This window comes from Phocoena phocoena, chromosome 6 (assembly GCF_963924675.1).
Source record: "Phocoena phocoena chromosome 6, mPhoPho1.1, whole genome shotgun sequence".
NCBI lineage: Eukaryota > Metazoa > Chordata > Mammalia > Artiodactyla > Phocoenidae > Phocoena > Phocoena phocoena.
Genome location: NC_089224.1, coordinates 32,653,674 through 32,668,835, shown reverse-complemented (window position 1 = coordinate 32,668,835; position 15,162 = coordinate 32,653,674).

Sequence of the window (15,162 nt, the reverse complement as noted above, 5' to 3'; positions counted from 1 at the left end):
CTCTTTTTGTGACTCTATTTGGTGAATTATTTCACCTTTAAGAAATGGGAGGGGAGAATTGAGGTCTGAATAATTTATAATGCAGAACTCTTACATGCAGTGAATAATTTTTAGCACACTATCAGTGTAAGTCACAAGAAAAATAACTGGCAAAACATATGGGATCACACCACTGCAGCTGTGAGAGCAGTTTTCAATCGTGGAGAAATTTCAGGATCCCTCCGAATGCTGACAAGTTATAGTTTTCTGGTAGTTCCTGCAAATAGATCTTCCATATAGAACCTTCTGTGTCCCACACTCCAGCTACTTCAATCCCATGTTGCCTCCTATATGTCATCTCCTCTTTAGTCCTTCAACAGCTAACTTTCACTTTCAGGAAAAGGGCCTCTACAAAGGTTCGTGTAGCAGAGACTTGCTATGTGATCACCAAACCCATTTCCTCTTCCTGGGCACCCAGCTGAACTGCATCCCCCAGCCCACCTGCTTGTAGATGGAGTCATGTGAGGAGCACTGGAGGAAGCGATGCCTGCTGCTCCAGGGTGACACAGAAAGCATCCTGGTCCATTTAGTATATTCCCTCTGCCCTGCTCTCTGCAGTTGGCTGATGCCGGAGCGAGTGGGTATTGAAGATGGTGTAGATGAGCATGAAGGAGGCTGGATCCCCTGAGTCACTGTGGGAGGAGACTCATCCAATCAGGAATATCTGCTTTGGACTTGGCATAGTGAGAAATAAACTTCCATTGTGTTAGACCACTTGGAATTGGGGGTTGTTTCTTAAAGCATTTAGCTTGTCCTGGCTAATACACCGAGCCACTCACTCCACTGTCTTTGTGAACATTCATTATTCATCAGCTAATCTCTAAGGCAGGTGACTCACAGTTCACTTAACATGAGGGAAAGTCCTGAATCGATGGGATTTTGGGGAACGACAAAGACACTTTTGTTCCTGGGATGTTTGATTTAGTTTCTTCTGAGGCCATTGGGTTAGTCAGTAATTGTGAAAGCCACTGTATGAGGTCATTTAAGTGCAATCCATTTTGGAGGGAAGGAGAAGGGCCTGCGTTTTCAGTTCAGGTGCAGTGATGCACAGTGTGCTATGTTCTGTTGCAGAGTGTAGCAGAAATGATATATTATTATTTAGAGTTGAAGTGCTAGAATTTGTGAATTTTAAAAACTTTTTATTTTGAAATAATTACAGACTCAGAGGAAATTGAAAAGAAATGTACAAGGAGGTTCCATGAGCCTCCTTACCTCCTCTCGGCCCAGCGTTTATATCTTGTACAACTATAGAACTATATCAAAACCAGGACACTGACATTGGCACAATCTACAGAGCTGATCCAGGTTTCACCAGTTATACCTGTACTCAGTTGTGTGTGTGTGTGGTGTTGCATGCATTACATCACACACGTAGCTCTGTGTAACCGCCATTCATAATCGAGATGCAGAATTGTACCATTACCGCACAGATCCTTCATGCTCACTCCTATAGTTACACCCACCCTCCAATCCTTCACGTTCTCCCCTCTGCCAATCTTTAACACTTGGCAACCACTAGCCTGTTCTCCATCTCTACAATTTTGTTATTTTGAGAATATTATACAAATGGAATCGTATAGTATTTGACTTTTTGCCACTCAGCGAAATTCCCTTGAGGCTCTTCCAAGCTGTCGTGTGTATCCATAGCTTATTCTTTTTTATTGCTGAGTGGTATTCCACGGTGTACATACACCACAGTTTGTTCAACAATTAACCCACTGAAGGGATTTCCGGCTATTATGAATAAAGCTGCTATTATTGTTCATGTACAAGTTTTTGTGTGAACATAGGTTTTAATTTCTCTAGGATAAATGCCCAAAAGTGCAATTGCTGGGTCATACGGTAAGTACATTTTTAGTTTTAGAGAAAGCTGCCAAACTATAGTACAGAATGGTTGTACCATTTTATATTCCCACCAAAAATTAGTGAGTGAACCTTGTCAGTATTTAATGTTATCGCTATTTTTTGTTTTAGCAATTCAGATAGGTGTGTAATGATATTTCCATTGTGGTTTTAATTTGCATTTTCCTAAGAGTTAATGATTTTGAACTTTCTCTGAGTATTTATTTACTATCTGTATTTCCTCTTTGGTGAAATATCTGTTTATGTCTTGACTCATTTTCTGATTGGATTCTATACTTTTATCATGCTGAGCTTTGAGAGTTCTTTGTGTAATCTAGATATAAGTCCTCTTGTTAGCTATGTGGTTTGCAAATGTATATTCCACTCTGTAATTTGTCTTTTCACCCTGTTAACAGGATCTTTGACAGAACAGATAATTTTAATTTTGATGAGGTCCAATTTATCAATTTTTTCTTATGGATTACATTTTTCATGTCAAATCTAAGAACTCTTCACCTAGGCCTAGATCCCAACCATTTTCTCCTATGTTTTTTTAAAATAACAGTTTTACAATTTTATGTTTTACATTTAAGTCCATGATCCACTTTGAATAAACTTTTGTATAAGGAATGACGTTAAGGTCAAGGTACTTTTATTTTTTTTAATAGATGTCTAATTGTGTGAGTGTTTTTTGAAAAGGAATGAGGTAAGTCATACCATCAATGATATTACCTTACTTCTGTTTTCACAAACTTTCTTGAATGAGAGACAGGGGGACAGGATGGAGGTACAGCTATCGTATCTATTTATGCACCCATGTTTCAATAAAACTTTTGTGTCAGGCATAGACGAGGGTCTTAAACTAGCAGCCACAGGTCGATTCTGGCCTCCATACATATTTGTCCCACACAGTGTTTTTTAAAAAAATTTGAGCCAACTTTAAAAAATTGTGAAGACTTCACGTGCAAATGTAGATTTATGGATTCTCCTTAAACGTCAGAAGATTCAGTATTGTAGAGCCATATTACTCCCTGACAACTGTGTCCTTCAGTTGAGTTCTTTGGTTGGGACATGGCCTTTCCAGTTTATGACAATCCCTGTGGACTCCCTGGCGCTGTGAGCTCTTGTCAGTGTCACCTCCCCTAGTTATTTTTTTCTTGGCATTATTGTTTTAACTGTCCTGTGCTTGTTCCTGTAGGGAGCTCTCTTCGCTCACTTTAGCCCATTGTATGTGTGATCACTTTAGGTTTCTCTTCTTGGCCTGCGGTTCTTTCCTTTCACTCTATTTCCCCTACCTTTCTGCTTTTCTCTGTCTTTCCCAGTTTATTGATTTAAGCCCACTTTCTACTGTGATTGGCACTAAAATGTCACCTGAGAGTGGCCTACCTGGGTGTTCCTAGATCCTGTGGGATCTTGGCCCCACAGGACCTCCCGCCAGGGTCAAGACATGTAGTACACCATCTGTGTGTGGTCAGTTTCCAAAGTGGAGATGGTGGTAGGGTATGGAGAATACCCACTAGGTCTTTGGTTTTAAACTACCTGTCATGCCATAGTTATTTAATGCCCCCTGAGCATTTAGTGGCCCATAACTTGAGCCACTGAGCTCAGTCATAAAAGCATAGGTAGTGGCATATCAACTATAATTATTCTAAGGCACACTTGGTGTCATTTGGGAAAAAAAGGCTTTCAACCAAGGGATGACTCATGGCATCCTGGAGAGAGAAGGCCAAGAAAGAGTAATGCCAAAGGATGGGAAATTTCAAAAGCTTCTGGGAAAACTTAGGTCAGAGAACGTCAGACCTGGACTCCAAAGCTTTCTCTCAAATCCCACAAATCACTTTTGATTTCAAAAGAAACAATGATAACTGTCTTGAGCACAAGATGGCAGTCTTAGGTCTGCTTCACTCCTTGCGGCTGTCTGGAGAAAAGTGATAGGAAACAGAGCAGAAACAAAACTGCTCGTGTTGCTGAGAAATACTGAAAAATAAATAGTAATCAAGAAGGATGATGAGGGAAGGAAAGACACGAAAATAAATGCAAGGTTTTTTGTGCTGTGTTTTGCTTTGTTTTAAAATTTGGCTCCATTCCTTGTCTTGGGTCTCTGCTAAATACGTGTGGGCGTGGGTCCCACGTGCATGTTATTTTTGGCCGTTCTAGAGCAAAGGTCTTAAGAAAGTCAAGGGATGTAGGGGACGCAGAGACCATATGTGCTGGGGAGGTGGCAGGCAAAGAGCCCTGGTTCTGGGATGGAGGGGGTCTTGGGCTAGACTATGATGACCTCTTTTCAGTGTTCTTGTGAAAATAAGAAAATGAGAAATATCTTCTTTATACAAAGAGCTATGCCAAACTCTAGCAAGCAAACATGTAGCAAACTCATAGGCAAATAACAAAAAGAAGAGTAAAAGACCCTCTCTTTCTCCTGTAGCCACTGAAATCCAAAATGAAGGAGGAAACTAACTACTCTGGGGCACCCTCTTTTCTGCAAAGAAAATCATATCCCAGGATGAAAAGATGAACAAGGAAGAAAGGCTAACTTAGCAAGAAGCTCTTTGACACTCTCTAATGAGACACCCAAGATAGCCCAGGAGGTGTGGTAGCCCAGTCCTTACAGCCAGCCCAGAACTGTGTCAAAACCCCCAAAGCAAAGGAAGCTGACAGGCTGCTGCTGCTGGGATGAGGCGAGATCATTCTGTGCCTTGCCGCTTCTTATGATGGCCAGCTGCAGGGCAGTCCCTCTTAGAGGCAGAGAGGTAACTTCTCTGATGACTGTTGTTTCTTCCATCCTGCAAAGGGTGGGCTACCTCGACACTTTCAATCCCTCAGTAACTTTCAATGAAGTGATGTGATGCCTCCATTGTATGACTTTCTTCACTTAAAAATGAGATTAATAAAAGCAATACCATCACTTTTGGAGGTGATATCCATCACATAAAGAAAGTTTCAGAGTTAAAGTTTCAGACACTCAAATACAATATCTAATTACTCATCCAAGAGTCCTGTGAGATAGGAGATGTGCGAAAACATTATCCTTGTTTGTTAAATGTGGAGTTACAGGCACAGAAAGGCAAGTTGAGAATTTAAAGCTGCACATGTTTTTGCTTCATAAATAATCTTGTGATCTTTCTTTGAATATTCTTTTTCAGTTATTTAGAGAACAAAGAATTCAAAGGACACTGTAGAAACAACAAAAGGCAGTGGCCGATAACATCTTTGGGGTCGTAAGATTACTGGGGATGGCTCTCAGGATGTCCCCTCTTAATCTAAAAGTACCAAGTGACAAAATGTTTCAAGTTGAAGTTTAAAAATATTGCTTTTTTGGTTGTGTTTTATGGATCTGATAACCCTGTGTGAAGATTATTAGAAATATCCTGGAGTACGGAAAACCCAGAAGTAGCTTTATCTACCCTGAGAAATTGAAATATCCTTTGGGGACAGAATCTTCTCTTCTGCTCAGCTCACTTGTGAGGGTAAGAAGAGCTGGAGGTAGGAGAGCATCTCCCATCTCCAGGACCCTCTCTCTTAATCCACAAGAAATCTTACCCTGTGCACAGGAGAAGTCTTCCAACAGTAGAGAAGGTATACTGAAACTTTAAAAGGGCAATAGAGGAAAGGCCAAAGCTGCAGTTTCTATAAAGGGCCTTGCAGAATCTCCAAGACTTCTGACAGAAAAGAGGTAATTATAAGGCATGAGGTCAGTCAATATGAAAGTCCTTTTACCACATAGGTGAAAAACAGACTCTCAAGAAGAGGTAGATTTTGTTCTACAGAAAAATCTGTTTTTTTTTTTTTTTCTGGGATGACTTCAGAAGTGCAATTATGATACGGACTTTGTGTCTGTAAGGGTTTCTATTCATCAGACTTAGCACTGAATAGTTCTAAGGTCATATAAAACCAAGGGCTAGGGTCTTTCAGTAGAAGGAAAGAAGAAGAACAAAAGTTTCAGGGCCTGTCCGATGCAGGTCTTGGCAGGAACCAACAAACACCCTTCAGAGATGCTGTTGCTTTGCTGAGGGTAGACCGGTCATAGGGCAGACTCTGATTAGAGCAAAAGGAAGTGGTAAGAAAGCAGTCACCAAGTTTTCTTAGAGTTTAGTCTTGGGGTAAGAGGCCAGCATAGACAGTTGGTGCTAATTTTGTGAGTAGAGTAGAGGAAAGGTGTAGGCGGTGACCACCACTCAAGCAGCGTGTGGTCCCACACACAGGCCATGCTGCTTCTGGCCTCCTGGCACTTACTCACATCATCCTCCTGGTCATTTCTGCTGGAGAATTCAAGTGCATCCTTTAAGACTCAGTTCAAGGGTCATTTTTTCATTGCCTCCCTGAAACCTTAGCTGCATCTCTGATGGAGATCTCTGTTTCTCTTTTGTTTCCTATAGCTCCCAGCACATGCCTTCAGTCTTACATCATGTAAATTGAAAAGATCTGCTTTGTACATCTTCCTATAGGACTAAAAGTGCTTCGAAGACAGGGATTATGTCTTATTTCTCTTTATATTTCCAGTGCTAAGCAGTGTCTGTCAATTAAGAGAATCGAAGTTCTGACGGCTAAGGAACCACCATTCCCAAATATCTCCCTCGAAATCAGGGTATGAGAACTGATGTGGGTAGCTCTCCACTGGCTTGTAGATATTGCTGGTTGTAAGGAAGTCTCAGAGTGCCTTCAAAAGTTCCAGGGTATAGGAAATATCACTTTCACAAGCAAAAACCAAATATTATTGTTTGTATCATTACAGAAATTATCTGTTTGCTGGAGACCAGTTACTTTACAGATGGACAGCTAATTAATTAATTATGTAATAGTGGTAAGGATCTGCAAAGAGAAGTATAAGAGACATGGAGAAGATTTAGTGCCCAGTGAAAATAAGGTAGCTGTACCTCCATTTCTTTCTCATAAAATCCTAGAATATCAGTGCAGAAAGGGACTATTGAGGGTATCTACTTCCTTATGATTTCGGCTATCCATTGCCGTGTAGCAAAACTACCCAAAACTTAGTGGTTTAAAACAACAACATTTTACCCTGCTTCACAGTTCTGTGGGGTAGGAATTCAGGCAGGGTCAGCTAATTCCTCTGTTCCTAGTGGCATCAACATAATTCACTCAGTGGTATTCCGTTGGTGGACAGATTGGTCTGGAGGGTCCAAGAGGGTTCATTTCATGATTTTATGAATGGGGTCTGGATGGGGTCTAGGTATGTCTGGAAGGCTGAGTGTAGCTGGGACTGTCGACAGAGATATTTTCCATCACGGTAGCCTCGGGGTAGTTGGGCTTCTTACATGGTGATTCGGGATTCCAAGAACAAGTCTTATATAGCAAGAATCAGAAGTTGCATCTCCTTTGGTTACCGAGCCTCAGAAATCACATAGTGATTCCTTTCCTACTTTATATTAGTTGAGGCAGTCACAAGCCTGCCCAGATTCAGGGGAGGGGATATGGAGTCTACTTCTCAGCTGGAGTGGTATCAAAGAATCCACAGTCCAGCTTCCAAACTGCCATACTCATTTTACAGATAGGTAAACTTGAGGCTTAGGATAGGTAAATTATTTTCCCAAAAGCACCACGCAAACTACTAAGTGGCGTAGTTGAGAAACAAAACTCAAGCCTAATGATTTCTATAGCAAAGATGAGAATATTGTGAGACGCTGTGGATAGACTTCTTCTATGTCAGCTCACTCTTTTTTGTTTTTTTGATAAGGAGAAAAAGCTTCAGTTAAAGCTACTGGAAAGAACAGACACAAACAAGTTATTTTCCCTATAGATTTTGTTTTTTTAGAATAATGGTCAAAATTTAGAGCTATCCTCAGAAATGAAAATTAAGGCAGTAGTGCTTGCCACTCACAGTATTATGCTTATATTTATTAAGAAGTCCTGTGTAAAATGCTGACTTTTAGAGCTGACTTGAGGGAGCAATGTGGTAGAAAGATGGTTTTTCTTCAGGGACCGAAAGGGAATGTGTCAAGGTGTCACCTGAAGTTCAAGTTATCCGTTTAATTCTGCTTTAAGTTAAAGATTATGTAGTCAGGAAAAATCTAGACAATATCTTACTGAAGTTCTGTTTAGGAAATGATGGTAAATGCTGTTAATTGGTTCCCAGTGTCCATTCTTCTTTTCTTCTCCTGAGTAATAGAACCCTCTGCTTCAAATTTCTCAGAACATTTGGTCAGATGCAGTTAAATGGCTATATTTCCCAACCTGTTTTGCAGTAAAAGAATGGCCACTTGGCTAAGTTCTTACCAGAGAAATGTAAGTGGAAGTGATGTACAACTTCCACATCATTTCCTCAGAAGGAAGTTATTTGCCCTCCATTTCTTGTCCTCTTTCCTTCTTACAGGCTGGTGAATCAGTATATGAGGACACACCCTGGGAAAATGACCGAGGAGCAAGATAGAAGGAGTCCGAGTCTGTGGATAAGCCCATGGAACAGGTACATGAGTCCTTCTTGGAATGTGCATTCTTTCTGAACTGTGACATGAGAAAGAAATAAATTTCCTACTTGTTTGAGCTACTGTATTCAGGGGTCTCTTTATCAAAGCAGGTTAACTTCTACCCTACCTATTACAGAAATGGAAAACCTTAGGGATATAAGCTTCCAACACAGGTGTTTCCCATCTCTGTTAGTTGAAATTACAACTTTGGAAGAGGAGACATGGGCACAGGAATGAGGGGCCTCTCTTATTAAGACGAAGCACAGCACAAAGTTTCAGCCTCACAAAGAGCATCTCTAATTGGAAAGGAGTGTCAGACAACCCTGGTTCAGCCTGATTCTGCCCCGTTGTTCCTCTTTTCTGTTAGGATGCTTCCACTTCAGTCATGGATAATACCATTGTCCTGGTCCTGAGGAAATGTTGCTTGGTTATTATAGGGGTTCCTAGGACTCAGTGGATGGGGAGGGAAGGTCACTCATGACAAGCCCATGGAAACCCACAAGATTGCCCTGGTTGCAGCACTAGAGATCATACTGGCTAGGTATGGGCTGTTGAGAAGACTGTTATGTATCCTAGACTTCAGAGAATACTTTTTTCTTTTCTTTTTCTGAGGAAAAAGAGATAAAATTCTTCGACTAGCTGACTCCATAAGAGAATATTAATTTGAGAGAGAAGGGAAGCTCTAAAATATAAAATTCTGACCACATAGGCATGAATGATCCCCATGAGTAAGAAATGAGACCTTAGGTAACTAGGCTGTGGATTTTGGTGTGAAACAAGTTGGAAGGTGAGGTATATAGCCAAGTTTTGAACACAATAGAGCTTCACAAATCTGTGAGAACAGTAGCAGAAGGACTTGAAGCCCAGAATGCATTAAGGTTGTAAAAAAATACAGAGAGCAACAAAAAAGAGCTGTTGGAACCAGGCTTAGAGTACAAAGAGGAAGAATGAAGAGACAAGCTCAGAGCTGGGGCAGATGGTGAGACAGATCATAGAAACAACACAGTATTATTCACCTCTTATTCTGTGTTCTCTGGTGAGAAAAAGGATCTGTACATTGGAAATGGTAGAGGTAATATGGTTAACAAGAATTTGACATCTTAGCAAAGTGAGACCTGAAAGAGACATAACATTTTTAATGTAACATTTTAAACAGCTGCAAAGATGATAAAGGTCATTACTGGACTTATTTATGTCATCAAGGAACAACAGATGGTAATACTTGGGGAGAGATGGTACATTGAAGAAAAGAATAGAAAATGCCTCAGTTATCCAAAAAGGACCAAAAGTGGGTTCCAGAATGTACCTAAATTACTGTTCATTCTGTTTCTCAGACCAATCCTCCCTTGTCTACTCTACTCTTCTTCTCTTGAAGAAATGTGTCTTTCCACATCAGGGGAAGGGGAATGATTGTATAACTGGCCAGGTGCCATAGCTGGGTTTCACAAGCCTAAGCTATGAAGGAGGAATTACTATCCAAGACAGCCCAGTGCCACAAGTACTGAGAGGGCAGTCAAGACAAATTCATTTGAAGAAGCTGATATTTTAATATTGGAGAAACAGGGTATAAGGATGAAAAGGGACCAAAGGAAGAAATGGAGGTATAGGTCACAAAGCCATATGAGTACTTGTTTGACATCAGGTTAGAATGAGGACAGATCTGGAGTTGGCATGAGAGATGAGTTCAAGGGGATTGAAAAAAAAAAAACAAAAAAAAACCCCCAAACCACAAACAAAACAACAACACCCTCTTCCCCCAAACAAAGAACTAGTAGTAGACTAGTGGGCAATACTAGCTTGGTCTTTATGCAATTGAGTGTGTGGCACATAGGTGGCTCAGGCCAAGGGTCAAGGGAGACATCAGATGGAATTCAGTTTGGTGAATTCTTAGCTGGTTAAATAGACACACTCAATGTAAAGATGAATTAACTAGTTAAGGAATGAATGTCAGCCTAGATAATGTCTCTAGTTGAATGTCTGGACCTGTCATGTTGAATAATTTTTATCAGTGATTTAAATGGATGCATGAAAAGCATATATATTAAAACTGCAGGTGAAAAAATATAGGAAGAACAATGGGGTTGTTGGATGGAAGATTCAAATTTTGTAAGACTCAAAAAAACTCAATGATCTGGGTCATTGATTCAAAGATAACAGCAATGGGGTTTTTAGGAAGGATAAATGTTGAGTTGATAACTTAAAAACAAAAGTAAATAAAAATTTCCACACCAAAAGAGTAAAAAGAAACAGATAAAAGATATATTGATATATTTTACATAACCTAATAAATTCAGAATATTATTTCAATATAAAATCAATCAATATAAAATTTTTTGAGATATTTTTCCTTCTTTTCTTTCTTTCTTTTTTTTTTTCTTTTTCTTTAACTAAATCTTTACTCTTAAGTGTGTATTTTACACTTACAGCACATTTCATTTTGGACTAGCCGCATTTCATGTACTCAGCCACTCAGGCTACTGGCTACCATATTGGACAGCATGGGTCTAGAAGGATATTGGTCATAAACTATGGACGTTGAAGATCACAACCATGATGTTGAAACCTTTGGAAACAGGTAATAAGAAATGGATAAAGAACCTGGAGATGTTTAAAAAGGACATGAACACTACATTTGAATACTGAAAGGGGTGTGACATGGAGAAGGTGTTTCATCGTTTTTTCTTTTGCAGCTAAGAGGTTAAAACTAAGGAGCAATGGATGAGAATTATTAGGGATGCAGATACAGACTTCCATAAAAATGGAACTTTCTAGTAATTAGAGGTGTGCAAAATGGGATTAACTTTAATTCGACCAACATATATTGAGCTCCATTCAAGGTATTCTGTTAGATGTCAAGGTTACCATGACAAATAAGAGAATTACTTCCCTCAAAGAGTTGGTGACAATTTAGTGACTAACTTTAATATAATCTGTAAAGTTCTTATTACTAACGTGCTGATAAGGGAGGGTTGCTGGAAGTGTTCAGGCCGACTTAGAATTGTATCCCCTTGTAGAGAGGATTTCTGCAAATGACTGAGACATTGTACTTTGCCAGTGGATCTCAAACTTGTTTGTGAATCACAGTAAGAAATGCCTTCATAACACAATCCAGTGCACCGCATAATGAAAGAGAGCTTCATGAAATAATATTACCTTTACATGTGTGATATACCTGGATGTTTTGTATTCTAGTATAGCCTAGTCTATTTCATTAGAAATGTCCTCGTCACAACCCACTAAGTTGACTTATTAATGGGTTGCTACTTCAGTTAGAGGAACTTTTAGTTAAGTATCTGTAGAGGTCTGTTATAATTGAATGCTTTTCCCTTTTTACCTTTAAGGGTTTTATGGCTCTAAACACTGTTCTTTGCATGGATTGTAATTGCCAGTTGAATTGGAGCCAGGAACTTGACTGCCCTAATAAATCTAGGCTGGGTGGCACAGAAAAGACATACCATAACTGTTTATTGAGGAATAAGTAAATTCCTTTGTAAAAAACAGAGTTCTTTGATGGTGTGATAAGATAGCTCTTGATCAAATAGGACAACACAGGGGCAGGTATGGGTATTGATATAAGACTATTGACATAGACTAGGAAAACAACTTAGAGTTTACCATGAGACCTAGTCAGACTGATGGTTCAAACTTATATTTCAGGGTCATCCAGTTATACATGACTTCAATTTCCTGGAGCTCTGTCAAATATTCTCCATATGCTCTTACCTTTAGGTGTTCGTAAAATCTCCATAAGTCCGTTGACTTAGCGTGTGTTAAGTGTATGACTAAGAGTTAAAAGTGGAAGGTTTGGACACAGGGAAGGAAGGAAGTGGGATGAGATCATGGGTGTGGCTATGGTTCAGGGTGACAGGGCAGCATGGAGTTCACCGACTATGTGGGGAGAGATGGGAAAATGTGAGACCCCAACTCAGAGTTGGAGGGTGTGAGGTTGAAAACAGTTTGGAAACTTTCTGAACAGCAAAAGAGGGGATTGGGGTGAGAGGGAGTGTGGGGCTGATCATGAATATCAGCCTCTGGCTCCAGTGTTGAAGGTGCTACATCCCCAAACACTTCCCATTTATGGATGCTGTGGTACCTGAAATTCCTTTGGATTATGTCTTCTCCCCAGTGTCCTCTACTAACATACAGATATTCTCGGGAAAGTGAAACATCCAGTGGTGAACATTATTTAGGTTGTAAACATGCTTTAGATTCAGTTCTTTCCACCAAAGGGAGGGACTCTAGAAATAGGATAACACTGGATCTGAGGGGAAAAGAGGCAGCAAAAAGAGGAAAAGGTGAAAAAAACAAAAGGCATGTGATGGGTAAGGAGGTTACTAATGCCAAAGAAATACTTCACAGGTTTTCTGATCTGTCTTCCTCTTTCTTCAAACAACCTCTCTGATCTTTCTAGGTTACCAATGTTACATTTGGTGTCAATAATTCTCTGCCTTTCTCCATATGCACACACCCACAAAGCACATTATCGGCTTTCTTTGTAGGGTCAGACTATATATTACCATGCGACTTGCCTTATTCACTTAATATACTATGGACAAGCCTCCAGGTCAATGCATATAGTTGTAACTCATTTTAATTAGGTGTGTAATGTTAAAAAATGGAAGCATTGTAATTTACTGAGTTTCTCTACTATTAATGGCCATTTGGGCTCTTCTAGGTGTGAGCCACTATCTTTTGAATGATGGTTTCCAGAAACATTTTTCAAAATGTGAAAACTATTACATTGTAGGTCCCTCTAAAATTAGAACATCACTGAATCTGAGTTTATTAAAAAGTTTCCAGACTTTGTAATTGCTTCCTTAAATTGGAGGTGCTAATAGCATTTCAGTGGGAACAAGAAGCTGATGATCTAGGACAGTGTTTCTTTCTTGCTTTTTTTTTTTTTCAAATTTTTATTAAATATTTTTTATTCAGTTTTAAGATCACAGTTAAAGTACTTTAGCATGTTATAGCTTTACAGAGGTATAATTGAAGTATAAAAAACTAAACATATTTAAACATACAATTTGATAATATTGAAACCATCACCACAATAAAGATAATGAATACATTCATCATCCTCTGAACTTCCTTGTGTCCCTATTTCATTTCTCCTTCAGGCTCTTCCCTGCCCACTCCTTGCACCTCACTAGCAATCTCTGATTTGTTTTATGTCATGATAGTTTACATTTTCTATAGATTTATAAAAATGGGATCATACTGGGTATACTCTTTTTGTCTGGTTTCTTTCACTTAGCATAATTATTCTGAGATTCTTCCATATGGTTGCAGGTATCAATAGTTTATTGCTTTTCATTGTTGAGTGGCATTTCATTGTATGGATATGCCACAATTTGTTTATCCATTTACCTATTGATGAATATTCAAATTGTTTCAGTTTTTGGCTATACAAAAAAAGCTGCATGAATACTCATGTTAAGTTGCTGTGTGGACATATCTCCTCGGTAAATTCATAGAAGTGGAATGGCTGGGTCACATGGTAGGTGTATGCTTCAATTTTTAAGAAACTGTTCTACTTTTCCAAAGTGGTTGTGTCATTTTACTCTCCTGCCAGCAGTGTATGAGAGTTCCGGTTGCTCCATTAAAAATGGCTTTTTAATTTTAGCCATTCTAAAATTACAATGAGATGTAGGTATCTCTTTGTAGTTTTAATTTGCATTTCCCCAATGACTAATGATGTTGAGCATCTTTTCATGTGCTTATTTGCCACCTGGATACCTTCTTTGGTAAAGTTTAGGTTGAAATCATTTGCACAGTTTTAAAATTGTTTATTATTATTAAGTTTTGAGAGTTCTTTATAAACTCTCCACAAGCCCTTTATTAGATATATGATTTGCAAATATGTCTCCCAGTTTTGGGCTTTTATTTTCATTCTCTTAAAAGCGTGTTTTGAAGAGCAGAAATTATTAATTTTTATAAAATCCAATTTATCCATTTTTCCTTTTATATATTGTGCTTTATTTCTAAGTATTTTATATTTTATGCTATTGTAATTAGTATTATTTAAAAATTTTAATTCCTTATTTTTTTGTTGCTAGTATATGATACAATTAATTTGTAAACGTTTAACTTGCATCCTGCAAACTTGATAATTCACTTATTAATATGAATAGCTTTTTTGTAGATTCTATTGGATTTTCTATGTAGGAGATCATGTCGTTTGTTTATAAAGGTAGTTTTATTCTTCTTTTCCAATATGGATGGTTTTTATTTATATTTCTTGACTTATTGCACGCACTAGAATCTCTAGCAGAATGTTGAATAGAAATGGTGAAAGTGGATATCCTTGTCTCCTTTTTGATATTTGGGAAAGAGCATTCTGTCTTCCACTTTAAGCATTATGTTAGCTGTAGGGTTCTTTTGTAGATTCTATTTATCAGTTGAGGATATTACCTTTTATTTCTAGTTTGCCAAGAGTTTTCAGGAATAGATGTTGGACTTGGTCAAATACTTTTTCTGTGTCTTTTGAAATGGTGATATAATTTTTAGCTTTTTAGTCTGCAAATATGGTAAATTTCATTGATTGATTTTTAAATATTAAACTAAAATTCATTTGCTTGATCATGATGTTTTTGGATGTATGGTGTTTTGCTGGATTCAATTTGATGAAATTTTGTTTAGAATTTTAGCAGTTATATTCATGAGGGATATTGCTTTGTTGTTTTCTTTTCCTGTAATGTCTTTGTCTGATTTTGGTATCAAGGCAATGCTGGGCTCACAGAATGAGTTGGAAAGTGTTCCTTCCTCTTCATTTTCCTGGTATATTTTGGTACTCTTCATTTTCTGGTCTTATTTTTCCTTAATTATTTTGTGGAATTCACCAGTGAAGCCATGTGGGCCT